General features: G+C 45.3%; 2 long non-coding RNA genes and 1 pseudogene across 3 annotated transcripts in view; all 3 read left to right on the top strand.

Moving 5' to 3' along the window:
- LOC149429866 (uncharacterized) overlaps positions 1-18615 on the top strand; it is a 37605-nt pseudogene extending 18990 nt beyond the window's left edge. Inside the window, exon 8 of the transcript XR_016310075.1 lies at positions 17279-18615. The product of XR_016310075.1 is annotated as an uncharacterized LOC149429866 (transcript). The remainder of the gene's footprint in view (positions 1-17278) is intronic.
- On the top strand, positions 132-14988 carry LOC149429868 (uncharacterized). Its single transcript, XR_016310077.1, has 3 exons — positions 132-196; positions 14457-14585; positions 14857-14988. It is a non-coding gene; the product is annotated as an uncharacterized LOC149429868 (long non-coding RNA).
- LOC149429867 (uncharacterized) lies at positions 15311-16451 on the top strand (the record flags this gene model as incomplete). The annotated part of the gene is made up of 2 exons (XR_016310082.1): positions 15311-15412; positions 15522-16451. It is a non-coding gene; the product is annotated as an uncharacterized LOC149429867 (long non-coding RNA).
- Positions 18616-27890: the final 9275 nt, after the last annotated feature.

The raw sequence follows: 27890 nt of genomic DNA, 5'->3' as shown, positions 1-27890 counted from the left end.
CACACTACCAGACGCTTCTCGGGGCTGCAGTTCCTCTGAGCTCCACAAGGTGGGGATCTCACTTCTACCCAGACAGGAAGTCTATGGAATACAGACAGGAAGTGATGTCAGGTCCAGAAAGGAAGTGATGTTGTAGAGACAGGAAGTTCCATGAAGAACGACATAGGAGACATTGCTAGAACTGGCAGCAGAGGAGGTAATGAGACCTTATTTCTCTTTAAACCATTGAAGGACACAGACAGATCTTCATGATGGCTGGGATTGATATCACCACCTGCAGGAGCAAGATGTTAGATGCAACCAAACCTGATCACACCCTAGGGGTGACCTCCTGCTGGTGCCAAACCCTTCATCTGCAACACATACCTTTAGTTTTCTCAGGAGTGGGGGCCTCAGAACTTTTTCTTTGCTCTTTTTATGTTCCGTTTGATGGCATTTTGTTCAATTTAATGGATTTCTTTGTCTTCGATCTCCTGCAGTGCTGGGTGAAAGGCCGGATACGTATAGATTCGGGTAGTCTGCCCAGTACTGCCATCAAATGCATGCAGTTCCCCGATATGATGGGACCAGCTGCAAAGACTCTGCTTGCAGAGTGACCTGTAGGGACTTGAGCCCTCAGCAGACATACGATGGTCAGACCTGGCCCTTCGTAATGCCTCATTTTGGGCCAAAATCATCCGTATCATTGGAGGATCAGAGATGTTTGTCTACCACTGGATGGAGAACTACAAGTCCCAGGTTTACCTTGGTGGACTGTGAGTAATCTCCTTGGGTGCATTGGTTTACACAGATATTCCATTGCCCCTAGTGTTTTCAACCTCCCCGTCTTCCCAATGGCACCTGATATTGATTTATCTTTCCTACACATTATTGCCAGAAGTATTGGGCCAGCCCTCCAAATCCTTGGATTCAATGGTTCCAATCCCCTCCATGGACACAGGTGTATACAATCATCACCTAGGCATGCAGACTGCTTCTACAAACATTGGTGAAAGAATGGGTCGCTCTCAGGAGCTCAGTGACTCCAAGCGTGGTCCCGTGATAGGTTGTCACCTGTGCAATAAGTCCATCCGTGACATTTCCTGGCTACTAAATATTCCACACTCAACTGTTAGTGGGAGTATAACAAAGTGGAAGCAACTGGGAACAACAGCAACTCAGCCACCAAGTGGTAGGCCACGTCACATGACAGAGCGGGGTCAGCGCATGCTGAAGAGCACAGTGCGCAGAAGTCACCAACGGTCTGCAGAGTCAATAGCTAAAGACCTCCAACCTTGGTGTGGCCTTCAGATGAGCACAACAACAGTGTGTAGAGAGCTTCATGGAATGGGTTTCCATGGCCGAGCAGCTGCATCCAAGCCTTACATCACCAAGTGCAATGCAAAGCGTCGGATGCCGTGGTGTAAAGCACGCCACCACTGGACTCTAGAGCAGTGGAGACGTGTTCTTTGGAGTGACCAATCACGCTTCTCTGTCTGGCAATCCGATGGACGTGTCTGGGTTTGGCGGTTGCCAGGAGAACGGTACTTTCCTGACTGCATTGTGCCAAGTGTAAAGTTGGGTGCAGGGGGGGATTATGGTGTGGGGTTGTTTTTCAGGGCTTGGCCCCCTAGTTCCAGTGAAGGGAACTCTTAAGGTGTCAGCATACCAAGACATTTTGGACAATTTCATGCTCCCAACTTTGTGGGAAGAGTTTGGGGATGGCCCCTTCCTGTTCCAACATGACTGCCCACCAGTGCACAAAGCAAGGTCCATAAAGACATGGAGGAGCCAGTTTGGGGTGGAGGAACTTGACTGGCCTGCACAGAGTCCTGACCTCAACCCCATAGAACACCTTTGGGATGAATTAGAGCGGAGACTGTGAGCCAGGCCTCCTCCCCCGACATCAGTGCCTGACCTCACAAATTAGCTTCTGGAAGAATGGTCCAACCTTCCCATAGACACCCTCCTAAACCTTGTGGACGGCCTTCCCAGAAGAGGTGAAGCTGTTATAGCTGCAAAGGGGGGGGCCAACTCAATATTGAACCCTACGGACTAAGACTGGGGGGCCATTAAAGTTCATGTGTGTGGAAAAGCAGGAGACCAATACTTTTGGCAATACAGTGTATCTTCTCTGGGGCTTTGGGGGCTGGAAAGCTGGAGGGGATTTTTTCTGTATATGCTGCTTTAAATGCTAAGTTCAAATTTTTGGGCAGAATTTTTGCCTTTCATAATAGAGGCATCTTCTATTGTTCTGGCCCAGCCATCCCAATGTTCTGATCTCTTACTTTCCTCATCCATGTAAGCTTTAAATTTCATGTATTTGAAAAATGTTTTCCGCTTCCATTACTTCCTGTAGGTCATGTGACATACAAGAAGCTTTGAATCCCAGATTGCACTGCCTTGCTGCATCACAGAGAAGGGTGTGATGGGGTGCGTTTTCCCATGGAAGTCTATGGGAGGCGTTTTCCCATGGAAGTCTATGGGAGGCGTTTTCCCATGGAAGTCTATGGCAGGCGGTTTCCCATGGAAGTCTATGGGAGGCGTTTTCCCATGGAAGTCTGTGGGAGGCGTTTTCCCATGGAAGTCTGTGGGAGGCGTTTTCCCATGGAAGTCTGTGGGAGGCGTTTTCCCATGGAAGTCTGTGGGAGGCGTTTTCCCATGGAAGTCTGTGGGAGGCGTTTTCCCATGGAAGTCTGTGGGAGGCGTTTTCCCATGGAAGTCTATGGGAGGCGTTTTCCCATGGAAGTCTATGGGAGGCGTTTTCCCATGGAAGTCTATGGGAGGCGTTTTCCCATGGAAGTCTATGGGAGGCGTTTTCCCATGGAAGTCTATGGGAGGCGTTTTCCCATGGAAGTCTATGGGAGGCGTTTCCCATGGAAGTCTATGGGAGGCGTTTTCCCATGGAAGTCTATGGGAGGCGTTTTCCCATGGAAGTCTATGGGAGGCGTTTTCCCATGGAAGTCTATGGGAGGCGTTTTCCCATGGAAGTCTATGGGAGGCGTTTTCCCATGGAAGTCTATGGGAGGCGTTTTCCCATGGAAGTCTATGGGAGGCGTTTTCCCATGGAAGTCTATGGGAGGCGTTTTCCCATGGAAGTCTATGGGAGGCGTTTTCCCATGGAAGTCTATGGGAGGCGTTTTCCCATGGAAGTCTATGGGAGGCGTTTTCCCATGGAAGTCTATGGGAGGCGTTTTCCCATGGAAGTCTATGGGAGGCGTTTTCCCATGGAAGTCTATGGGAGGCGTTTTCCCATGGAAGTCTATGGGAGGCGTTTTCCCATGGAAGTCTATGGGAGGCGTTTTCCCATGGAAGTCTATGGGAGGCGTTTTCCCATGGAAGTCTATGGGAGGCGTTTTCCCATGGAAGTCTATGGGAGGCGTTTTCCCATGGAAGTCTATGGGAGGCATTTTCCCATGGAAGTCTATGGGAGGCGGTTTCCCATGGAAGCCTATGGGAGGCGGTCTACCCTCAAAGCCTATGGGAGGCGGCCTACCCTCAAAGCCTATGGGAGGCGGCCTACCCTCAAAGCCTATGGGAGGCGGCCTACCCTCAAAGCCTATGGGAGGCGGCCTACCCTCAAAGCCTATGGGAGGCGGCCTACCCTCAAAGCCTATGGGAGGCGGCCTACCCTCAAAGCCTATGGGAGGCGGCCTACCCTCAAAGCCTATGGGAGGCGGCCTACCCTCAAAGCCTATGGGAGGCGGCCTACCCTCAAAGCCTATGGGAGGCGGCCTACCCTCAAAGCCTATGGGAGGCGGCCTACCCTCAAAGCCTATGGGAGGCGGCCTACCCTCAAAGCCTATGGGAGGCGGCCTACCCTCAAAGCCTATGGGAGGCGGCCTACCCTCAAAGCCTATGGGAGGCGGCCTACCCTCAAAGCCTATGGGAGGCGGCCTACCCTCAAAGCCTATGGGAGGCGGCCTACCCTCAAAGCCTATGGGAGGCGGCCTACCCTCAAAGCCTATGGGAGGCGGCCTACCCTCAAAGCCTATGGGAGGCGGTTCCCCGTCAAAGCCTATGGGAGGCGGTTCCCCGTCAAAGCCTATGGGAGGCGGTTCCCCGTCATAGGCTTATGGGAGGCGTTCTACCCTTGAAGTCTATGGGAGGCGTTCTACCCTTGAAGTCTATGGGAGGCGTTTCCCTGTCGATGTCTATGGGAGGCGTTCCCCGTGGGAGGCGTTCCCCCGTGGAAGCCCGTGGGAGGCGTTCCCCCGCGGAGGCCTGTGGGAGGCGTTCCCCCGTGGAAATCTATCTGGTGCAATTTCCCATTAAAGTCAATAGGAGACAGTGTGTGAATCCAGGTGCAAGGATTCAATTTTTAGTTGCCATGGTGACCTAGTGCCTGGGATTTGTCGAGCCCTGCATTAATGGTATATTGTTATAGAGGGGAACTGGAATTTAGAAAAAAAAAAGGTGAACTTATCCTCTAATGTTTATGTGCGTACACTATGTGGGGGGGCCGTTTTCTGGGAGATGAGCACTGCCACAAGAGAGAAGTGAGCTGCTTCTCTTCAACAGTTGTGAGTGCTGACATGCAGCTCAGTGTCACAATGCTGGGGAGGTGGAAATGGAGGGGTGGTACCACAGGCACCATATTTCTTGATGGTCGAAGGCCGGGGTGCTCAACCCTTTGAAGAGCGATGGCTTCTTAAGTGATGTGGTTACCAGTCAGGGGCCACAATAAAGTGGTTCAAAATTTGAAATGTATTTATTTTGAATAGCATAATGATCATTTTTCTCCTGCAGCCCCTGAATACCGGCAGGAGGGAGAGGAGGAGAAGCCGGCTTTCAGGAGGTGCAGGAGGAAAACGGAGAGGATCAGTTCCTGTGTGTGCTGCCACCCCTCAACAGAATGTGATGGGGAGGCTGCACAGGCCACCTTGAGAATAAAGCAGTTGGTTGGGGAGTATGATAAAAACACATTTCAACTATAGAGTTTTACCACCCCTCAATCCGCAAATGTAAACAAGCCCTTAATGTCCTGAGCCCCTTATATGCTGCTTTCAGACTAATGCGCTGCGGTTTATCTGCACCATGAGTACAGCGCAGTGCACCAATGGCTTTCCTGCGGGTTAGCTGCACTTTGCCATAGACTTCTATTATATCTTGTGGGTGTGGTGCATTTTCTGAAAGCTCACCAAAACTCCTGCATTCAGGAGTGAAAGCAGCCTAATAATTGGTAATCCTTTTATAGGTGCTAATATGCCCATTGCAAAAGTGCATGTACAGTATCTCCCAGAAGTGAGTCCCCCCCTCCCCCTGACTGTATACAATATATATATATATATATATATATATATATATATATATATATATATATATATACAGTATCCCCCAGAAGTGAGTCCACCCCTCACATTTGTGTAAATATTTGATTCTATCTTTTCATGTGACAACACTGAAGAAATGACACTTTGCTACAATGTGACGTAGTCAGTGTACAGCTTGTATAACATGGAAATTTGCCCCCTCAAAATAACTCAACACACCGCCATTAATGTCTAAACCGCTGGCAACAAAAGCGAGTCCACCCCTAAGTGACGAGGTCCAAATTGGGCCCAATTAGCCATTTTCCCTCCCCGATGTCATGTGACTCCTTAGTGGTACAAGGTCTCAGGTGTTAATGGGGATCAGGTGTGTTAAATTTGGTGTTATCGCTCTCACTCGCTCCTACTGGTTACTGGAAGTTCAACATGGCACCTCATGGCAAGGAACTCTCTGAGGATCTGAAAACAAGAATTGTTGCTCTACTTAAAGATGGCCTAGGCCAGTGGTCGGCAAGCCGCGGCTCGCGAGCCACATGCGGCTCTTTACACGCTTTAATGCGGCTCTTGTGTGCCGGGCGCCTGCTCCCCTCCCTCCTCTCTGGCGGCAGGGACTCTGCAGCGTGATCCAAAAAAAAACCAGCCAGGGCAGCGCGCTCAAATGCAATGATTGGCCAGTCTCGCTGCCACTCACATCCTGATAGCCAGTGATTGGCTGTCAGGATGTGTGTAGGCGGGGCAGCGTGACGAACGTGAGAGGAGCTAGGCTCCTCTCACAGTCCGCCCTGAAGACCGGAACGGCGCGGGAACACGGCGAGAGGAACGCGCGGAGCAAAGGTAAGTGAATTGACACAGGGGGGACTTGGCTTACTACTTGCTACTTACTTACTACTACTATGAGGGATGAATTAATATGGGGGATGAATTACTATATGGGGGATGAATTACTATATGGGGGATGAATTACTATATGGGGGATGAATTACTATATGGGGGGATGAATTACTATATGGGGGATGAATTACTATATGGGGAATGAATTACTATATGGGGAATGAATTACTATGGGGGGATGAATTACTATGGGGGATGAATTACTATAGGGGGGATGAATTACTATATGGGGGATGAATTACTATAGGGGGGATGAATTACTATAGGGGGGATGAATTACTATATGGGGGATGAATTACTATAGGGGGGATGAATTACTATATGGGGGATGAATTACTATGGGGGATGAATTACTATAAAAACTTGGTAAAATATGAAAGTGCAGCGCTAACTTAAACAATGATTACACATAAGATAGATCCCATTTGAATGTGGATCGGCAAAAAAGACGGCGTCAGTTCATCAGATGTGCTAAATACGTATACAGTCTCCAACACTTGAAGAGCCAGGGATAGTAGATATCAGAAATGATAAAGAAAAGCCAAGTAATGCACTGACCAGATAGCGCAAGTTAAAGCGCATGGGACATTTAAGACCTGTCCCTGGTACTCAGCCACTGTATCACTGGAGCAAGGCGGTGTCATCTATAGGGTGACCACTAGATGTCATCTGTCCGGATGGAAGCTGTGTTCAGCCACTGTGTTGATGGATCAGGTGGGTGTTGTCTGTAGGGTGACCACTAGATGTCATCGGTTCCAGGGGAAACTGTATCACGGATCCAGGGACGTCACTGCAGATGTGTTCTTGTTAGGCACAATCCCAGGACCTACTGGATTTACAGGCTCCCCAGAAATAAAGAGCCCGTGGAAAAAAGGCCTCAAATAGTGTGATAACGTTTATTTAAAATTGAACAATCAGAAAAGAACTTACTTAGCAAAGGTACAGCTGCTTATAAACGGCCAGACCGGAGGTACATGTACATAAGATAAACATAGCTTGGCACTTCCCTAACGCGTATCGTGTAAGTACACATCATCAGAGGGGACTGTGCCAGTGTTAAGTGTGGTGTTTTAAACCTAAAAAGGCGCCAAAAACACCGCAATGCGGCGGCACCGTAATTGCCGGTTCGCGCATGCGCAGTAGCGATCGGCCGTTCGCGCATGCGCAGTAGCGTCCGCGGCGGCCATTTTAAAGAAGACCGACATGAATGTATGGACGTAAAGGTGTTGGTTCTGCAGTGATCTTACTGAGAATAAGATACTGCAATCCTAAAAACGCACGGGGCAAGTATAGTAATGCGTGGACCATACTGTGTGCCCCCTTGTAGCAAAAAACGGCCTGGTGAAAGGCAAGGTTATAAAAATAAATGAGTGGGATCTCATATATGAAGTGATTCTGGCACTGAATAAAAACCAAATACATCAAATATGACAAACATGTGGATTAAAAAACATCTGGTTAAAAGCAATACCCATGAAATATACAATTATAAAACCAATGTACTGAGATTATGGTGCATCGAATATGTTAAAGCGATCAAGAGATAAAGGTGCATCGACTTTTTTTAAAAACGATCTAAACACTCGAATGGAAATACAGATAAAGGCAAAGTAAAAGTAATCTGATTAAGAAGTGAGATCATGAAAAGTGCTTAAAGATCGATCAGCTGGTATCGATAAAACAATTGATATCTAATTCTACATTTAGTCCTTGTGGAGCTTGGGACTGTAGAAGATAAATCCACTTGGTCTCAAGCATAGAGACCGCGCGTTTTTTGTGGGTACCTCTCCAGTTACTTTTGATGATATCTATACCCACAAATCGCAGGGAGTGTGGATTCTTGTTGTGTCGCTGGCGGTAATGCATAGACAAGGAGTGCTCCTTGTAACCTTTCTTAATATTGACCAGGTGTTCCCTCAGCCTGTCTCGCAGTCTCCTTGTCGTTCTACCGACATATTGCTTCCCGCAACTACATTCCAGAAGGTAGACAACATAGGAGCTGTAGCACGTAATAGTAGACTGAATGTCAAATGATCTACCGGTAGCATTTGAACAAAAGCTTTTTATCGGGTTCTTGTGAATGCCATTACAAATGCATATCATACATCTGTTGCAAGGAAAAAACCCTTTTCTATTCAGAAAATCAAACGTCAATTGCTTAGGAGGATTGACAACGTTGGGGGCTAGTCTGTTTCTTAATGCTGGTGCTTTTTTATAGATGATTTCTGGGTGTTCCGGTAGGGCTTTACACATCACCGGATCGTTCTTAAGAATGTTCCAGTTCTTCCTAATGATAGTGGCAACTTCTTTATATTGCATCGAGAAGGCAGTTGTAAAAGGACAGAAAATCTCTTTATTGGTCTTGTGTTGGGTAGTTAACAGGTTGGCCCTGTCCAGACTAGCCACTCAGTCAATCTCCATATCCAATAGTTGGCTGTCATAGCCCTTTTCTATGAATCTAGTTCTAAGAATGTTGGATTGTGCAATGTAGTCTTGCATAGCACCACAGTTCCGCCTTATCCGAAGGAATTGTCCCCTAGGAATGTTATCCAGCCACCTAGGCAAGTGGCAACTGTCTTTTGGGATGTACCCATTCCTGTCTGTACCTTTAAAAAAGGTTTTGGTGGTAATTCTAGTACCGTCATTAATGAGGGTGAGATCCAGAAAATCAATACTACTGTAACTATAATTGAAAGTGAGCTTAATATTTAGGTTGTTATAGTTTAGAGTGGTAAAAAAATTGAGTAGTGAAGAGTCATCGCCATCCCATAGCAACACTATATCGTCTATGTAGCGTCGGTAAAAACGCAAATGTGGCCACTCCATGGAATATATCACCTCCTCCTCCCATCTTGCCATAAAGATGTTTGCTAGGCTAGGAGCGAATTTCGCGCCCATTGCTACGCCTGTGGTCTGCAGGTAATACTTATTATCAAACCAAAAGTAATTGTGCTTCATTGCGAAGCTTAATAGTTCCAATAAATATTGCTTCTGAATGTGTGGTATGTCTATGGCCTCATTCAGATAATATTCTGCCGCTTCTAAACCATCTGCATGCTTGATATTACTGTAGAGAGAAGCAACGTCCGCCGTTACCAGAAAAGTAGGCTTCTCTATTTTAATGTCCATGATCTCAACCAGGATTTGTTTTGAATCCCTCAGGAAAGATGGTGTGTTGCGCACTATTGGCTGTAGGAAACAGTCAATATATTCACCAACCCGGGAGCACAAGGACCCTATGCCACTCACAATGGGGCGACCTGGAGGGTTAATTGGGTCCTTGTGGATCTTGGGCAGGCAGTACAAGACCGGAAGTCTGGGTACCGTAGGGCACAAAAAGTCACGCTCTTTTTTATTCAGGATTCCCGAATCGGATCCCCTTTTTATCAGAACCTATAAAACTATAAAAACTTATTGAAACTAAAAACAGTGTACCATCCTATGTATTTTCAGTTTTAAAAATGTGGCTCTCAAAATAAATTTCAATCGTGGTTTTGGCGAGATTTGGCTCAGTTGAAAGAAAAGGTTGCCCACCACTGGCCTAGGCTATAAATAGATTGCGAAGACCCTGAAACTGAGCTGCAGCACGGTGGCCAAGACCATACAGCGGTGTAACAGGACAGGTTCCACTCAGAACAGGCCTCACCATGGTAGACCAAAGAAGTTGAGTGCACGTGCTCAGCGTCATATCCAGAGGTTGTCTTTGGGAAATAGATGTATGAGTGCTGCCAGCATTGCTGCAGAGGTTGAAGGGGTGGGGGGTCAGCCTGTCAGTGCTCAGACCATATGCCGCACACTGCATCAAATTGGTCTGCATGGCTGTCATCCCAGAAGGAAGCCTCTTCTAAAGATGATGCACAAGAAAACCCGCAAACAGTTTGCTGAAAACAAGCAGACTAAGGACATGGATTACTGGAACCGTGTCCTGTGGTCTGATGACACCAAGATAAACTGATTTGGTTCAGATGGTGTCAAGCGTGTGTGGTGACAACCAGGTGAGGAGTACAAAGACAAGTGTGTCTTGCCTACAGTCAAGCATGGTGGTGGGGGTGTCATGGTCTGGGGCTGCATGAGTGGTGCCGGCACTGGGGAGATACAGTTCATTGAGGGAACCATGAATGCCAACATGTACTGTGATATACTGAAGCAGAGCATGATCCCCTCCCTTCGGAGACTGCACCGCAGGGCAGTATTCCAACATAACGACCCCAAACACACCTCCAAGACCACCACTGCCTTGCTAAAGAAGCTGAGGGTAAAGGTGATGGACTGGCCAAGCATGTCTCCAGACCTAAACCCTATTGAGCATCTGTGGGACATCCTCAAATGGAAGGTGGAGGAGCGCAAGATCTCTAACATCCACCAGCTCTGGGATGTCATCATGGAGGAGTGGTAGAGGACTCCAGTGACAACCTGTGAAGCTCTGTTGAACTCCATGCCCAAGAGGGTTAAGGCAGTGCTGGAAAATAATGGCGGCCACACAAAACATTGACACTTTGGGCCCAATTTGGACCTTGTCACTTAGGAATAGACTCACTTTTGTTGCCAGCGGTTTATTATTACATCGAGTTTATATAGCGCCAAAGGGTTTACTCAGCGCTGTACAATAGAGGGGGGGGACAATACAAGAAACAGAACAGCATCAACAACAGTACACGAGGGGTTAGGGGGCCCTACTCTTTCGAGCTTACAATCTAGGAGGCTTAGACATTAATGGCGGTGTGTTGAGTTATTTTGAGGGGACAGCAAATTTACATGTTATACAAGCTGTACACTGACTACATCACATTGTAGCAAAGTGTCATTTCTTCAGTGTTGTCACATGAAAAGAGAGAATCAAATATTTACGAAAATGTGAGGGGGGGACTCACTTCTGGGAGATACTGTATCTGACGTTTAATAGACTGACCTATTTTTCCTCTTTCAGCTTCTGTTAGTGTCTGTCTCCATCTCCAGGCTGCTAAAAAGGTCTCAGATGAAGGGCACTTGGTATCATTCCATCTGGGACAGGAGCCAGAAGAGGAAGTATTGGCCTATGCGGCTCCTGCTCCGTCCAGCAACAGCTCAATGCACTCTGATGCTCTGGGATGGAGAGTCAGCAAGCCAAGCTTGCGATCAATGGCTTGCTGATCCCAGGGATGCGCTTCCCTGCAATGTGGTCGTGGACCATATCAGAGGGCTCTGGAGGCCATGGGTTGAGCACCTCTGGTCTAGGCTGTTGTGGAGGTTGGGGGGCAGCCCCTTTCCAATGCAGTTACTCCAGAGCACAGTGCAACAGCAGTCAGAATGGTAGCTTCCTCTGTTTGGTCACAGTGACATTTTCCACTAGTGAACTAATGCTTGAACCTGTCCAGAGGTGTGAGTCTGTATCCAAGTATCTACATCTACTTTTGTCAGCCATGACCTAGTCATGGTTGGCGGGATGTAAGATGACAGGGCTCCCCAGTATTAGGGGCAATGAGGACCTTTTAACCGGTGGAGCCACTCTGTTCAGCCTGCCAAACTCCATTGGTTCTGAGGGATTTTGCCCCCTCCTAAGACACAAGCCATGCACCATTGGGGTTCTCTGGGCCCTCCTTAACTTTTGACAATTTTTCTATGCAACGGGACTGTTTGTTTCTTGAATTGAATTGGCTCTGCTGCACAGACCGTCTACTAAGATCCCTTTTCCACCTGAGTCTGCGTCCATTGAGTTGGATGGTGACAAGTCCACCATCAGATCCAGGGACCTCTGAGGTGAATGGCTCCCTTCCTGCCTCAGATAGTGAAGAGGAGCCACTTTGGCACAGTCCAGGAAACTTTAAAGATAGAGGATTCCCCATCTGCTTCAATGGACTCCAGGGTTGCCTGCAGGACTCACAAGCCAAAAAGGTTCTCTAAAGTTTGTCCACATGACCCCTTTTTGTCAATTTTATCTAAAAAAAAATCTGTCACATCCAGCTAAGTCATTCACCTTGCCTAAACCTTTCTCTGTGAGCTGTCCTTTTGAGGAGGCATTTGTCTAGAAATTGTTCTACTCCTCCAATAGTAGATCATCCTATTTCAAGACTGAATAAAATCATCATTTAATCTGAGGAATCCCACTCTTTCTGAGACCCATCAGACTGGAAGGTGGAAAGCACTGTATATCCTATATACTTGGTTTCAGGCATCATAATTCTTCCAGTCTTTGCTTCTGCCCTGGTTTCCCAAACGCTGACTAAATGGGCAAAGTTATTGCACCATGGTCTGGCTTTGGAGCAAATTTCCCCTGCTATATGGAATTGGCAGATCAGTTTGTTCAAGGTTTTCAGTACTTGTTAATGCAGCCCCAGATTCCGGCCATCTGGTCTCCCATCTGACAGTTTTTGGTGTTTTGCAGTGTCAAGTGTTGGTCTGCAGATCAGCCGTCCAAAAGGTTTGACTGAAATGTCCCATGCAGGTAGTCCTCTTTTTGATAAATCTCTAGATGACACTATCAGGAACATCAAGGGTGGCAAGAGTACCTTGCTAGGTCAGGCCCAAAAGAATAAGGACACATGGTGGAAGTTTGGCCCTTCTTTCTCTTCTCACAAATGCATTTTTTTTGTGGCCAAGACTCCTTTTCAAAGGACAAGTCTTCAAAGCCCACCATCTCCTTTGGCTCCAAGCACACCTGGCAACACAAAGTTTCAGAGCCCATGGAGAAGCCTACGTCTACATAAAGGCCCCAACCTCACCTTTCCAAGGTGGAGGGATGCCTTCTGTTCTTTGCTGATCGCTAGCTCTCTCTCATCTCAGACAAATAGGTTCTGGAGTTAGATTCATCCAGTTACAAAATAGAATTTCAGTCCTTTCCTCCAGACCATTTTTCTACTTCCAACCTGCGTCTTTTCCCACATCATCTTCCTGACCTTCATTCAGCGGTTCAAGGGCTCTTGGATCAGGGAGTGATTGCCCCATTTTCACCATCCAAACATTTCAGGGAATTCTATTCCAGTTTGTTCACAGTCCCCAAAAAATGACAGGGTCCAACCATTTCTAGAATTAAAGTCCTAATTACCCTTCTAAAAGTATGCACGTGTCTTCTGGAGTCACCACTCTCATTGATTACTTCCCTACACCAAGGAGATCTTTAAGCCTCCATCAACATCAAGGAAACATATCTCCATTTGCCAGAATTACCAACGGTTCCTCTGGTTTGTATTGGGGGAGCCTTATTACCACTTTGTAGCCCCCCTTTTGGCCTGGTATCAGTGTCACGAGTCATCACCAATGTATTAGCTCTGGGGCTGACCCGCCTACAATTCCAGAGAATCTTTATTGTGGGCTATTTAGATGACCTACTTCTGCAAGCATCAGAAATGCGATCTTTCCATCACGTATTTCTTGGATACCTTGGTTGGACATTAAAGTATATGTAAACCCTCGCCTTCTAAAACAAAAAGTTTGTGCATAGATTAAAAAAACATAAATATTTTTTTTTCCCTTTTTTTATGAGTGATCACATGGCTTCTGTTCTCAACAGCATAGAGAACTGGGGAGGAGAAACAGCATCACACTGAGCTTCCCAATGATAGGTTGTGCAGGGGTCATGAGAGCAGAAGTCTGACAATTTGAGGAGAGCAGGCTGAGTTCCCGGCACAGCTAGAGAACTGACCATGCTATGCTCTTGCCTAATGTGGTCATTTTTTGATAAGAAAGCAGAGGGACTGGCAGACATACCTGGGATTTCACACAAAAGAAGCAATACAAAAGGACAGGTGACTTTTCATACAAGTACATGGTTCAGCAAGCACAGATCACGAATTTGAAATGTTGGGTTTACATATTCTTTAAATCTTTGCAAGTCAGTACTTCTCCCTTCTTCTAACCTGGGATATCTAGATATAATTCTGGATAACGGGGTGGCCAGAGTTTTCCTTTCCCCAGAAAATCTCTAGACACTGTCTTATGTCCTTTCATTAGGTATCTCCAGACGGTCTCCAGTTGCTTTGCATGAGGGTTCTGGGCTTCAGAGTGGCATCCTTTGGAACAGTTTCTTATGCTCAGGATCACTTTAGGCCTCTGCAGAGGGAGATCCTGGTGACCTGGAACAGAGTTCTGGGATCTTTGGACCAACACAATTGCCTATCTCACTCGACATTGGCATCAATGTCCTGGTGGCTTCATTCTCCCCAACTACTTGGGTTCTGGGTTCAGGAAAAGGTAACAAATTAAACAGTCCAGGCTAAATGTGTTCCCATGGGGTCAGTAGTTCTTACATGTCCAGCAACCCTCCTATTCCCCCCTCACATCCACATCCTATTATTGTGTGACCAATACCATCCAAATCATTCTTACTTTCATTTCCCAAAGTTATCCGTCTACAAGGAGACCTGTATAGATCACATGATGGCACCAATGAGGATGGAGGAGGACCGGAGTCACATGACTGAGAAGATACTAAACCTCACCCTGGAGATCATCTACCTGCTGACCGGAGAGGTGAGGAGGATTCTGGGAGGTCACATGACATCACTCTTATCTCTATTAATAAAACACAGACCTGACCGGAGAGGTGAGGAGGATTCTGGGAGGTCACATGACATCACTTATCTCTATTAATAAAACATAGACCAGACCGGAGAGGTGAGGAGGATTCTGGGAGGTCACATGACATTACTCTTATCTCTATTAATAAAACACAGACCTGACCGGAGAGGTGAGGAGGATTCTGGGATTCTAACATGATATTCCTATTGGTTCCTCAATACAGAGATTTCCTCTTCTGAAGTCAGGTGATCATATGACCATCACAGTGCCTCCATGTGACTCCCTAAAACCTGAGAGACACAACATGCAGAAGATTCTAGAAGTCACCAAGAAGATGATGGAGCTGCTGACAGGAGAGGTGAGCGGTGCCGGGAATTCTGGGACATTCTCCAGTAACAGACAAGGGATGTGTCTGGATGGTGACTGTATCATTGTGTGTGTCAGGTTCCTATAAGGTGTCAGGGTGTCACTGTCTATTTCTCCATGGAGGAGTGGGAGTATTTAGAAGGACACAAGGATCTCTACAAGGACGTCATGATGGACAATCAGCCGCCCCTCACATCACCGGGTAAGAGGAGACTTTATTGTAAAGGAGAGAGCAGTACGGAGGATCCACCTAGATCCCCCATCATCTGATAAACACATAGAAACAATGGATTCAGTCAGTGTGTGTGTTTCCTACAGATGGATCCAGTCATGGGAACCCACCAGAGAGATGTCCCCGTCCTCTGTATTCCCGGGATTCCACACAGGAAGGTCACACCATCCCTCACCATCAGGTAGGTTTGATGAAGCAAAATGAACATGGACTCATGGCGATGAAGTGTGAATTTTTTTATGCAAACTTTTATTTTACAGATGTTATTGTTGATCCTTCTCATGGTTTAGGGTGAAGATTTGATAGATAGAGAATTTGATGTTAAATCAGAAGAAGAAGAGGCGTATGTGAGGGATGATCAGCAGTCTATGGAGGAGGATGGAATAACGGGGACATTTATAGAGGAGGACACTCCTACAGAGATCAGCACAGGTGGGTCATGAACACTAAATCCATTCCTCCACCCATACTGCTCACTGATTGGTCCAGAGTAGGGCGGGGACTGGGTGATATCAGCCTGTAATCCCCTGGTCACTTTCCTGAGCTGTGTTCCCCGTCCTGTATTCCTGGATTTCTCTCGGATAATCTTCAAAGTTTATGTATCTGGACTGGATTTATTGAAATTCTAGGGTTCAGCTGGCAGCAAAGTGTTTATCTTCTTCATAGGTGTTGCTCTACCTAGGCACCTGGGACATGTGCTTTGGGTCTTGTTCCCCATGCCCGGGTCTAGCAAGATCTCTGAGTGCAGTCTCAGGAGATGGGAGGCAGCGGTGTGGGATCTCTGCAACTTGTCTACAGGAAACATTTAATGTTCCACTGATAACTGAATACCAATATTATGTGTCCTGACCCTTACACTGTATAATTTATGTTGTACATTACATACTCCTGACCCCTGCACTATATACTCTGTTGTACATTACATACTCCTGACCCCTGCACTATATACTCTATGTTGTACATTCCATACTCCTGACCCCTGCACTATATACTCTTATGTTGAACATTACATAGTCCTGACTTCTGCTCTCCCCCCTCCCCCCACTGCTATATATACACATAATATGTATTCTCTTTTGTTACACCCATTTCCTACCAGCTGGACATTTTATATCACATGATGTGATTGGAGCACAGACTCCCCCCCATCCTCACTCTCTGACCTCTGGTGGAGCTCAGCCCCGCTGTTCTTCATGGCTAAATCATGGAGTAAATAAGGAAGTGCAGTACTTCTTGTGTTGGGAAGATGGCGATGAGTGATAGAGAGGGTGGGGACCCTCGTCCTATAATCCCCTCATCACTGTCCCTCCTATAAAAGACAGTTCTGGTTGTTTCCTCACTCTCTGACTAAGGTCCATGAATAAAGAAATGACCTGGTAGGAGATCAGAGGAGCCATTTCCTAGTTCCCTTGAGGGTGGAATTGTAAGCTCCTCAGAGACCAAGCTGCCTGATGTGGGCGGAGTCCTGGTTTGGGGGAACCAATCAGCTCCTGTCCCTCCCCCCTCTGCTGTATATACACATAATATGGATTCTCTTTTGTTACACCCATTTCCTACCAGCTGGACATTTTATATCGGATGATGTGATTGGAGCACAGACTTTTACATGGTGATAATAATGTGATAACATCCTCCAACTTTGGACCCTTAAACAGAAAGTAATAAGGGAGGAGTCGATACCCCAATGATGGTGGTCTTCAGGATCAGTCCAGTCTTCATCTTGGTTGTTCTCCCCCCATCCTCACTCTCTGACCTCTGGTGGGGCTCAGCCAGTTCTAGTTTGGGGGAACCAATCAGCTCCTGTCTAGTAATCCTCTTTGTCTTTGTATTTTAGTCCATGGCCGGGAGATGAGGAAAACCTCCGAGGATTGTCTCACTTTGTCTCCAGACTGGAAAGTAGAAGATGAGGACATCACACAGTATAGTCCAGGAGAAAACCCGGCTCCCTCCAATGTCCATCCGGCACCACCCAGTGTAGATGGACCATCGGATTCCTCGTATCCTGAGGAACCTCAGACTGTGCGGGACCGGGCCGGCCTTCCAACAGAGAAGAGCTTCTCCTGTACTGAGTGCGGGAAGAGGTTTAATTTTAAATCCAGTTCTAATGTACATATAAGATCTCCAATGGGGGAGAGGCCATATTCCTGTCTTGAGTGCGGGAAATGTTTTTCAAACTATTCCTCCCTTAACACATATCAGAAACTGCATACGGGGGAGAAGCAGTATTCCTGTTCTGAGTGCAAGCAGTGTTTTGTAAAAAAATCAGAACTTGTCACACATCAGAGATCTCACATGGTGAAAAAGCCACATTCCTGCCCTGAGTGCGGGAAATGTTTTTCACGCAAGTCCAGTCTTTATAGACATCAGAGATGTCACACTGGGGAGAAACCATTTTCCTGTCCTCAGTGTGGGAAATGTTTTTCAGAGAAGTCACATTTTTGCGGACATCAACGATTGCATACGGGTGAATATCTGCATTCCTGTTCTGAGTGCGGGAAATGTTTTGTACGAAAATCAGAGCTTGTCAGACATCAGAGGTCTCACACGGGGGAAAAACCTTTTTTCTGTTCTGAGTGCGGGAAATCTTTTTCACAGAAGTACAATCTTATTATACATCAGAGATCTCATACGGGTGAGAAGCCGTATTCCTGTCTTGAGTGCGGGAAATGTTTTTTACAGAAAGCAGATCTTGTAACACATCAGAGATCTCACACGGGGGAAAAACCATATACCTGTCCTCAGTGTGGGAAATGTTTTTCAGATAAATCACATCTTTACAAACATCAGAGGTCTCACATGGGGGAGAAGCCGTACGCCTGTCTTGAGTGCGGGAAATGTTTTTCACAGAAGTCCGTTCTTATCAAACATCAGCGACTGCACACGGGAGAGAAGCCGTATTCATGTCCTGAGTGCGGGAAATGTTTTTCAGCGAAGTTCTCTCTTTACACACATCAGAGATTGCACACGGGGGAAAAGCCGTATTCCTGTCCTGAGTGTGGGAAATGTTTTCCTCAGAAGTCCGGTCTGTACATACACCAGAAATCCCACACGGGGGAGAAGCCACTTTCCTGTCCTGAGTGAGGGAAATGTTCCTCACTGAAGTCCTTTCTTCCTGTAAATCAGGGGTCCCACACAACCCCGGAGGTGTATTAGTGCCTTGAGTGTGGGAAATGTCTTCTAGATGAATGTTGCTGGACATCCCAGCTCTCATGTGGGGAAGAAGCACACCCTGATATACACCTCAGATATACTCCATGGCTGATCTTCATCATGGAAGAAACAGTTCATAAGGAGATCAGAGGTCACCAAAGACATGGATGAAGTGTGGGACCGGGTTGGCCATTGATAGCAGGAGAAGAATAAAAATGGAGTCATCACCTTTCATTGGCTGAGTACATTTTGTGGTGGGAGATTTCACAAACGCTTTTCTACTTAAAAAAAAAAAATAGTTGAACAAATGTGATGAGCCATGATGGATTTTGGGTGCATTTTATTCCATGCAATGATTTTCTGTGATCATTAGCGCCCTATAATGGCCATAATGCAGCATTGCACTCTTCTTTCAAACTGAGATATTTCAGGAAAAATATTTCACTATTGCCACTAGATGGCACTGATGAGCATAGGAAATCACTGTGTTTTTTTAAATGTTAAATGTCACAGTTGGATGAATGCTTGTCACAATTTATTTATTCTTTTTATTTATTACAGGTACTTACAGGGAAGGAAATGCGTATTTGATCCCCTGCTGATTTTGAATGTTTGCCCCTCACAAAGAAATGATTGTCTAAAAATCGAATGTTCGGTGTATTGTAACACTGAGAGACAGAATAGCAACAACAAATTCAGCAGCAATGCATGTCTAACAAATGATGACTGATCTGCATGTTCATGAGGGAAATAAGTATTTGATCCCCTATCATTCAGCAGGATTTCTGGCTACCAGGTGTCTTTCATACAGGTAAGCAAGCTGAGATTAGAAGCAGTCTCTTAAAGGGAGTGCTGCTAATCTCATGTTACCTGTATAAAAGACACCTGTCCACAGGAGCAATCAAACAATCAGATCCCAAACTCTCCACCATGGCAAAGACCAAAGAGCTGTCCAAGGATGTCAGGGACAAGATTGTAGACCGACACAAGGCTGGACTGGGCTACCAAACTATGGCCAAGCAGCTTGGTGAGAAGGTGACAACAGTTGGTGCAATCATTCACAAATGGAAGAAACACAAAACAAGTGTCAGTCTCCCTAGGTCTGGTGCACCATGCAAGATCTCACCTGGTGGAGTGTCAATGATCATGAGAACAGTGAGGAATCATCCCAGAACTACACGTGAGGATCTTGTCAATGATCTCCAGGCAGCTGGGACCACAGTCACCAAGAAAACAATTGGTAACACACTACGCCGACAAGGACTGAAATCCTGCAGTGCCCACAAGGTCCCTCTGCTCAAGAAAGCACATGTCCAGGCCCAACTGAAGTTTACCACTGAACATCTGAATGATGCAGAGGAGGACTGGTTGGAAGTGTTGTGGTCAGATGAGACCAAAATCCAGCTCTTTGGCATCAACTCAACTCGCCGTGTTTGGAGGAGGAGGAATGCTGCCTATGACCCCAAGAACACTATCCCAACTGTGAAACATGGTGGTGGAAACATTTTGCTTTGGGGTTGTTTTTCTGCTAAGGGGACAGGACAACTGCACCGCATCAAAGGGACGATGGACGGGGCAATGTACCATCAAATCTTGGGTGAGACCCTTCTTCCCTCAGCCAGGGTATTGAAAATGGGTCGTGGATGGGTGTTCCAGCATGACAATGACCCAAAACACACGGCCAAGGCAACAAAGGAGTGGTTCAAGAAGGAGCACATTAAGGTCCTGGAGTGGCCTAGCCAGTCTCCAGACCTTAATTCGATTGAAAATCTGTGGAGGGAGCTGAAAGTTCGAGTTGCCAAACATCAGTCACCAAACCTTAATGACTTGGAGAGGATCTGCCAAGAGGAGTGGGCCAAAATCCCTCCTGAGATGTGTGCAAACCTGGGGGCCAACTCCAGGAAAGGTCTGACCTCTGTGATTGCCAACAAGGGATTTGCCACCAAGTACTAAGTCATGTTTTGTGAAGGGGATCAAATACTTATTTCCCTCATGAACATGCAGATCAGTCATCATTTGTTAGACGCATTTCTGCTGAATTTGTTGTTGCTATTCTGTCTCTCAGTGTTACAATACACCGAACATTCGATTTTTAGACCCATCATTTCTTTGTGAGGGGCAAACATTCAAAATCAGCAGGGGAGCAAATACGCATTTCCTTCACTGTATATAGCACCGCAATTTACAAACAGTTGTTTTGGCCACGCCTAATGTTTTTGCTATCTCTCTGATGGGTTTGTTTTGTTTTTTCAGCCTAATGATGGCTTGCTTCACTGATAGTGACAGCTCTTTGGATCTCATCTTGAGAGTTGACAGCAACAGATTCCAAATGCAAATAGCACACTTGAAATGAACTCTGGACCTTTTATCTGCTCATTGTAATTGGGATAATGAGGGAATAACACACACCTGGCCATGGAACGGCTGAGAAGCCAATTGTCCCATTACTTTTGGTCCCTTAACAAGTGGGAGGCACATATGCAAACTGTTGTAATTCCTACACCGCTCACCTGATTTGGATGTAAATACCCTCAAATTAAAGCTGACAGTCTGCAGTTAAAGCACATCTTGTTAGTTTCATTTCAAATCCATTGTGGTGGTGTATAGAGCCAAAAATGTTAGAATTGTGTCCATGTCCCAATATTTATGGACCTGACTGTATATATGTGGTAAATTCACATCAGTCCCTAACCCTCAAGGGGCGTACAATCTAAGGTCCCTAACTCATATTCATACATACACATACTAGGGACAGTTAACCTACCAGCATGTCTTTGGAGTGTGGGAGGAACCCACACAGTCACAGGGAGAACATGCAAGCAATTGTCCAACTCCAGTTAATATTTTTTATAAATAGACCCCTCAGGTTCCTTCACCAGGTGTGGTTTCCTACTAATAACAGATCATACCCATGCATGAGTGCAGTAGACATCAAAGAACAGAAGTCAATCAGACCAATCATCGATTTAAAATGGAAAATGAAGAAAATGCGGGATTGTTTCTGCACAACAGTAAGGGAAATCAAATCTTAGAAATCGTATAATATCTGATTTATACATGGACACTTTTATTTATTTGTGATGTGTTATGTACCTTCAATAATACTGGAGTGGTTCTCAGGGGGAGGTGCACTATAGTTCCCTGTGGAGGGGGAATATTGTGAAGCATATGTATTTATCTTCTCAGAGGGGGAAGGTGTTTTGTAGATATTCATTTGCCATGTCAATGTGTAGAGTTTACTGCGCTGTCTATTACACATGCATGGTGTCACACAGGGGAGGTGTATTACAGTACCACTCCTTGGGTACTACTCGTGTATTTAACTGTTTATTACTTTTCTCATGTTTTTGCATCCTTTTCAATAGAGGGAGGTGGTTTATAGATCCATCCTTCTATTTCACACTGATTGGATTAGGGGGGGTTGTCATTCTAGAGTGACACACTTGGCCAATTTAAGTAGTTAGGTGGCTTATAGGAAGGAGGGATCTTCCTAGGAATATATAAATACGGAAATAGGATGGGGGGGAGGTGTTGTGTAGCACAGGGTGATCACTTTACGGTAGATGCTGCTTTCCACATAGAACACGGATCGTACTCACACTATTTATGAGGGGCATAAATACATCCTTATGTCTTTATTAAAATGGAAAATACCGCATTTGCCCATTAGGTGGCGCTAATTATAGGAATACGCACCATCTAGTGGCCAAATGTGGTATTGTCCATTTTAAATCAATGGGAAAACATTCAACCAGCACAGCAAAAAAGCCTAATGACATTTGTTTTCCCCTCCCCCATTCAGAGAGATGCACTTCCACCAGGTGAATTGTAACTTGTAATATTTTTTGAATTTATATTTTTTATGCAAGACTTTTAATTTCTGCTGGAAATCGTTGGACTTTTTATTTTAGTTTTTTATTTTATTTATAGCGCCGCACTTTTTCTGTTTTATAACTTGTAACATCTGTGAAATCCAGGAGATGGCTGGAACAATAAGGAGATTTAAAGATTAGTTACATGGGCACTTAGAAGAGAAACTCCACTAATGGAGCAAACCTTTTCAGTGAATGTCATGGAGGTGATACAGAAAAAACGTTAATCCTAAGAGAGGTGGTGATGTGTTTCAGCTGCTCTGCAATGCAAGCAGGAGGTGCTGGATAGATAGATTAGTGTTCTCTCTCTCCAAACTAAGCATTGATAGTGTGATCTCTGTAACTTACAGTTGTGATGAGATAGCGATAACTCCAATCTCAGATGGATACCACAGTCAGTGACTCAATCGATAAGACATCTTGTAGATCTTGTGAAGTTTATTCCATTAACTGAGAGAATCTTACAACAATGAAATTCCATAGGTCAAAAGATCATAATGTTTCTGCTTCATGCCATGAGGCTTACTGCAGTGCATTCCTGGGAAAGGGGGAGGGTTATCTATACAATAACTAAACCGAAGGAAAGGGAGGAGCAGAGACAAAATATAGAAAACATTTAAAGGCATATGACAGTCATGTGAAACATGACAATTAGGATCCCGGATGGGTTCAAATTTGAGTAGGTATAACTCTCTTTTATGAATGGTCTGCGGTGGCGCTCCTTTACAGTGTGGTCTGTAACATGGACCGTCAGGTGCAGTTCATTAGAACATAACATTTCATTTCGGTATTCTTGGTTCTGGATCATCAGGACTGGAAGTTTCTATATATATGTGTGTGTGTATACATAAGTGAGTGCCCCCATACAGGACTGGAAGTTTCTATATATATGTGTATGTATACAGTAAGTGCCCCCGTACAGGACTGGAAGTTTCTATATATATGTGTATGTATACAGTAAGTGCCCCCCGTACAGGACTGGAAGTTTCTATATATGTGTGTATACAGTAAGTGCCCCCCGTACAGGACTGGAAGTTTCTATATATATGTGTGTATGTATACAGTAAGTGCCCCCGTACAGGACTGGAAGTTTCTATATATATGTGTATGTATACAGTAAGTGCCCCCCGTACAGGACTGGAAGTTTCTATATATATGTGTATGTATACAGTAAGTGCCCCCATACAGGACTGGAAGTTTCTATATATATATGTGTATGTATACAGTAAGTGCCCCCCGTACAGGACTGGAAGTTTCTATATATATGTGTGTATACAGTAAGTGCCCCCCGTACAGGACTGGAAGTTTCTATATATATGTGTGTATACAGTAAGTGCCCCCGTACAGGACTGGAAGTTTCTATATATATGTGTATGTATACAGTAAGTGCCCCCTGTACAGGACTGGAAGTTTCTATATATATGTGTATGTATACAGTAAGTGCCCCCCGTACAGGACTGGAAGTTTCTATATATATGTGTATGTATACAGTAAGTGCCCCCCGTACAGGACTGGAAGTTTCTATATATATGTGTATGTATACAGTAAGTGCCCCCCGTACAGGACTGGAAGTTTCTATATATATGTGTATGTATACAGTAAGTGCCCCCGTACAGGACTGGAAGTCTCTATATATGTGTGTATGTATACAGTAAGTGCCCCCATACAGGACTGGAAGTTTCTATATATGTGTGTATGTATACAGTAAGTGCCCCCGTACAGGACTGGAAGTCTCTATATATGTGCGTGTGTATACAGTAAGTACCCCCGTACAGGACTGGAAGTCTCTATATGTGTGTATGTATACAGTAAGTGCCCCCGTACAGGACTGGAAGTCTCTATATACGTGTGTATGTATACAGTAAGTACCCCCGTACAGGAATGGAAGTCTCTATATACGTGTGTATGTATACAGTAAGTGCCCCCGTACAGGACTGGAAGTCTCTATATACGTGTGTATGTATACAGTAAGTGCCCCCATACAGGACTGGAAGTTTCTATATATGTGTGTGTGTATACAGTAAGTGCCCCCGTACAGGACTGGAAGTCTCTATATATGTGCGTGTGTATACAGTAAGTACCCCCGTACAGGACTGGAAGTCTCTATATATGTGTGTGTATACAGTAAGTGCCCCCGTACAGGACTGGAAGTCTCTATATACGTGTGTATGTATACAGTAAGTGTCCCCACACAGGACTGGAAGTCTCTATATATGTGTGTATGTATACAGTAAGTGCCCCCGTACAGGACTGGAAGTCTCTTTATATGTGTATGTATACAGTAAGTGCCCCCGTACAGGACTGGAAGTCTCTATATATGTGTGTGTATACAGTAAGTGCCCCCGTACAGGACTGGAAGTCTCTATATACGTGTGTATGTATACAGTAAGTGTCCCCACACAGGACTGGAAGTCTCTATATATGTGTGTATGTATACAGTAAGTGCCCCCGTACAGGACTGGAAGTCTCTATATATGTGTGTATGTATACAGTAAGTGCCCCCGTACAGGACTGGAAGTCTCTATATATGTGTGTGTATACAGTAAGTGCCCCCGTACAGGACTGGAAGTTTCTATATATGTGTGTATGTATACAGTAAGTGCCCCCGTACAGGACTGGAAGTCTCTATATATGTGTGTATGTATACAGTAAGTGCCCCCGTACAGGACTGGAAGTCTCTATATATGTGTGTATGTATACAGTAAGTGCCCCCGTACAGGACTGGAAGTCTCTATATATGTGTGTATGTATACAGTAAGTGCCCCCGTACAGGACTGGAAGTTTCTATATATGTGTGTATGTATACAGTAAGTGCCCCCGTACAGGACTGGAAGTCTCTATATATGTGTGTATGTATACAGTAAGTGCCCCCGTACAGGACTGGAAGTCTCTATATATATGTGTATGTATACAGTAAGTGCCCCCGTACAGGACTGGAAGTTTCTATATATGTGTGTGTATACAGTAAGTGCCCCCGTACAGGACTGGAAGTTTCTATATATGTGTGTGTGTATACAGTAAGTGCCCCCGTACAGGACTGGAAGTCTCTATATACGTGTGTATGTATACAGTAAGTGTCCCCACACAGGACTGGAAGTCTCTATATACGTGTGTATGTATACAGTAAGTGCCCCCGTACAGGACTGGAAGTCTCTATATATGTGTATGTATACAGTAAGTGCCCCCGTACAGGACTGGAAGTCTCTATATATGTGTGTGTATACAGTAAGTGCCCCCGTACAGGACTGGAAGTCTCTATATATGTGTGTATGTATACAGTAAGTGCCCCCGTACAGGACTGGAAGTCTCTATATATGTGTGTATGTATACAGTAAGTGCCCCCGTACAGGACTGGAAGTCTCTATATATGTGTGTATGTATACAGTAAGTGCCCCCGTACAGGACTGGAAGTCTCTTTATATGTGTGTGTATACAGTAAGTGCCCCCGTACAGGACTGGAAGTCTCTATATATATGTGTGTATGTATACAGTAAGTGCCCCCGTACAGGACTGGAAGTCTCTATATATATGTGTATGTATACAGTAAGTGCCCCCCGTACAGGACTGGAAGTTTCTATATATATGTGTATGTATACAGTAAGTGCCCCCGTACAGGACTGGAAGTTTCTATATATGTGTGTGTATACAGTAAGTGCCCCCGTACAGGACTGGAAGTTTCTATATATGTGTGTGTGTATACAGTAAGTGCCCCCGTACAGGAATGGAAGTCTCTATATACGTGTGTATGTATACAGTAAGTGCCCCCGTACAGGACTGGAAGTCTCTATATGTGTGTATGTATACAGTAAGTGCCCCCGTACAGGACTGGAAGTCTCTATATACGTGTGTATGTATACAGTAAGTACCCCCGTACAGGAATGGAAGTCTCTATATACGTGTGTATGTATACAGTAAGTGCCCCCGTACAGGACTGGAAGTCTCTATATACGTGTGTATGTATACAGTAAGTGCCCCCGTACAGGACTGGAAGTTTCTATATATGTGTGTGTGTATACAGTAAGTGCCCCCGTACAGGACTGGAAGTCTCTATATATGTGCGTGTGTATACAGTAAGTACCCCCGTACAGGACTGGAAGTCTCTATATATGTGTGTGTATACAGTAAGTGCCCCCGTACAGGACTGGAAGTCTCTATATACGTGTGTATGTATACAGTAAGTGTCCCCACACAGGACTGGAAGTCTCTATATACGTGTGTATGTATACAGTAAGTGCCCCCGTACAGGACTGGAAGTCTCTATATATGTGTATGTATACAGTAAGTGCCCCCGTACAGGACTGGAAGTCTCTATATATGTGTGTGTATACAGTAAGTGCCCCCGTACAGGACTGGAAGTCTCTATATATGTGTGTATGTATACAGTAAGTGCCCCCGTACAGGACTGGAAGTCTCTATATATATGTGTATGTATACAGTAAGTGCCCCCGTACAGGACTGGAAGTCTCTATATATGTGTGTATGTATACAGTAAGTGCCCCCGTACAGGACTGGAAGTCTCTTTATATGTGTGTGTATACAGTAAGTGCCCCCGTACAGGACTGGAAGTCTCTATATATATGTGTGTATGTATACAGTAAGTGCCCCCGTACAGGACTGGAAGTCTCTATATATATGTGTATGTATACAGTAAGTGCCCCCCGTACAGGACTGGAAGTTTCTATATATATGTGTATGTATACAGTAAGTGCCCCCGTACAGGACTGGAAGTTTCTATATATGTGTGTGTATACAGTAAGTGCCCCCGTACAGGACTGGAAGTTTCTATATATGTGTGTGTGTATACAGTAAGTGCCCCCGTACAGGAATGGAAGTCTCTATATACGTGTGTATGTATACAGTAAGTGCCCCCGTACAGGACTGGAAGTCTCTATATGTGTGTATGTATACAGTAAGTGCCCCCGTACAGGACTGGAAGTCTCTATATATATGTGTGTGTATACAGTAAGTGCCCCCGTACAGGACTGGAAGTTTCTATATATATGTGTATGTATACAGTAAGTGCCCCCGTACAGGACTGGAAGTCTCTTTATATGTGTGTATGTATACAGTAAGTGCCCCCGTACAGGACTGGAAGTCTCTTTATATGTGTGTATGTATACAGTAAGTGCCCCCGTACAGGACTGGAAGTCTCTATATATGTGTGTATGTATACAGTAAGTGCCCCCGTACAGGACTGGAAGTCTCTATATATGTGTGTATGTATACAGTAAGTGCCCCCGTACAGGACTGGAAGTCTCTTTATATGTGTGTGTATACAGTAAGTGCCCCCGTACAGGACTGGAAGTCTCTATATATATGTGTGTATGTATACAGTAAGTGCCCCCGTACAGGACTGGAAGTCTCTATATATATGTGTATGTATACAGTAAGTGCCCCCCGTACAGGACTGGAAGTTTCTATATATATGTGTATGTATACAGTAAGTGCCCCCGTACAGGACTGGAAGTTTCTATATATGTGTGTGTATACAGTAAGTGCCCCCGTACAGGACTGGAAGTTTCTATATATGTGTGTGTGTATACAGTAAGTGCCCCCGTACAGGAATGGAAGTCTCTATATACGTGTGTATGTATACAGTAAGTGCCCCCGTACAGGACTGGAAGTCTCTATATGTGT

This window comes from Staurois parvus, unplaced genomic scaffold, assembly GCF_062004578.1.
Source record: "Staurois parvus isolate SC_StPar_1 unplaced genomic scaffold, SC_StPar_1.0 ptg002686l, whole genome shotgun sequence".
NCBI classification, from domain to species: domain Eukaryota; kingdom Metazoa; phylum Chordata; class Amphibia; order Anura; family Ranidae; genus Staurois; species Staurois parvus.
This window is presented reverse-complemented; position numbering and strand designations above follow the sequence as displayed.